The 2,235-nt window shown below is 36.6% G+C and overlaps 1 protein-coding gene across 2 annotated transcripts in view; it reads right to left on the bottom strand.

Annotated features, from left to right (window-relative positions):
* Nucleotides 1–749: 749 nt before the first annotated feature.
* KCNK1 (potassium two pore domain channel subfamily K member 1) overlaps nucleotides 750–2,235 on the bottom strand; it is a 48,702-nt gene continuing 47,216 nt past the window's right edge. For both annotated transcript variants that reach the window (XR_003095902.1, XR_003095903.1), the window contains exon 5: nucleotides 750–1,304. The gene's annotated coding sequence lies outside the window, so the exon portion shown is untranslated. The remainder of the gene's footprint in view (nucleotides 1,305–2,235) is intronic.

Here is a 2,235-nt window from a genome sequence, read left to right as displayed (position 1 = left end):
GGAGCTGCCTCCAACAACCCCCAAGGAGAAAATATTGGAGAATGGGACAACATGACCTCAGCAGAATGATTCTGGCTTTGGATCTTATTGGCAACCAAGGTCAAAAGAAGCCCAAGTTCTGGCACTTTCAGGGATCCAGACAGCACTTATCACTTTGCACGAGCCTTTCCCAACAAGAGTGGCTACTGATTAGCCTGTCCATGGTTTTCCTAGGTGTTAACAATAGAAATGATACCCATATACGAGTGCAAAGCAAACATGGGAAGGATGAAGAATGTGGACTTTAAGGATAGCAGTAAATCTTCCATTGTATGTCTAGGACAGAATCTTACATCCATTGAGATCTTTTGGAGTAGATGCTGAAATAAAAGAAAAATAAAAATTGCTTCTTAAGCTTCCTGCACTCCTGAGGAAGCTTGTTCACTTGCACTTGTCTATTCTTGCTCTTCATTTCAGCTTACACCTGCTGCCTTGATTTCTGATTAACATCAAAAACACATTTCCAATTTCACAAGACGCCTTGATGTAGAGTGATCTTCCTTTTTCTAAACTGGATTAAAACCTGGTCATCTCAGGGGTATAGGTTGTAGCTGTGTTGTGGTCTCATGCATGCTTTTATCTTGGCTTTACATGCAGATTTGATGCTTTTAGTGTTTATTAGTTCCACCGATGCTACTGATAAATGAGAAACAACAATTTTTGTATCGACAATTAACAGACCAGGTTCTTAAGGATGATAAAATAAGTACTATGGTACATTTGTGCTTTATTTGCTGTTATTATCTCAAAATATAACTAGCTTTTTTTGTTTGTTTAAATGCACTGCTTTTCATTTTTACAAGAACATTCAATAGAGGGCTAAGTTGTAAAAACCTTATTTTTAAGCGCACGCTGACATGAATGGTCCTTGTTAGGTGAAACATAAAATCTCCACTTGCTAAAGGTTTTACATTATAAATGAATGCAAATAGTTCTGTACATACACACTGCATGTGGGTGACATTTTGTTAAAGAACACAAAACACAACATGGTACAGGCTGCTGAAGCCACAAACTTTTTTATTTTACTATATATACACACGTTGAAAATGTTGAATATTAACATACAACACAGTAGACTGTTCAGCTTGTCTCTTCTGTTTCAAATTCTGTGCTTTTAATATCAAGTGTCTGTACTGTACCATTGATACAGACTTATCTTCAAATAATATCTCTATGCATATCCTGTTCTTTAGAATTCAGTGATACAGAAGTTGATAGAAATCTGGAGTTTTCCAGTACTGAAGACAATCAATAAAACTTCACTGAAAAACAGTATAAATGTTCCTTGTAGTTCAGTACTCTTGAATCTGAAGGTAACATAGTTTTTAATGCCATAATTTTGAGCTACTCATTGTATAAAGAGAAATCTAGGGAAAATATCTTTTATCTAAAATGTCCTTTCTAAGTCAATTAAACTCTGGTGATCTACGATATATGTACAGTATATAAATATATTTATGTGTATATATGTACACATATATTGGTTAGACATTCATTATAAATACAGTTGTCTTAACTTAGGTTGTAGAAAAATAGCCACTTTGCTGGGAACATGCAAACACAGTATGCTTCAACCTAGCTTTAAAAAAAATAAAATAAAAATAAAAAATCACTTTTAGCTCTGTTTTCTTGGATATAAATGTTTATCATACATTTTTAGCTGATTTAACCACAAAGGAAAATTTCCCAGTAAAGTTATATAATCTGTTTGATGCTAGGTTTAACTAGACTCATACACAGTATCTTTTAGGTAATTTAGTTTCAAGTATTATTCCCATATCAGCAAAGTCTAGACACTTTAGTTTTGCTGCTTTGTTACAGTAAGCTAGTCGACTCTTAACACTACAGGGCAAATTATGGCCAGTCTGGCATGCATGAACAGCAGGGAAGAGGTCTTCCCCTGTACTATTCCTATGTGGAAGGCAGCTGTGACGTGGGCTACCTGCGCTGATCCCATGCCCATTGAAATCAACTGCAAAGCTTGCAATGTATTTATCTGAAGCCTGGGAGAGGCTGGTGCTATCATTTAGTCTTACCACCTACATAATACAGGCTCTTGAATTTTACTCAGTGATTACTGAATGCAGCCCAACACCTTATTGTTGATCTTTGATCTCTCTCTCTCTCACCGTTTAATGGTGTAGGAGCCCATAAGCAGGGGGGGGGAGGGGGGGGGGGGAGGAGGGGGATCTC

This window comes from Alligator sinensis, unplaced genomic scaffold (genome assembly GCF_000455745.1).
Source record: "Alligator sinensis unplaced genomic scaffold, ASM45574v1 scaffold93_2, whole genome shotgun sequence".
NCBI lineage: Eukaryota > Metazoa > Chordata > Crocodylia > Alligatoridae > Alligator > Alligator sinensis.
This window is presented reverse-complemented; position numbering and strand designations above follow the sequence as displayed.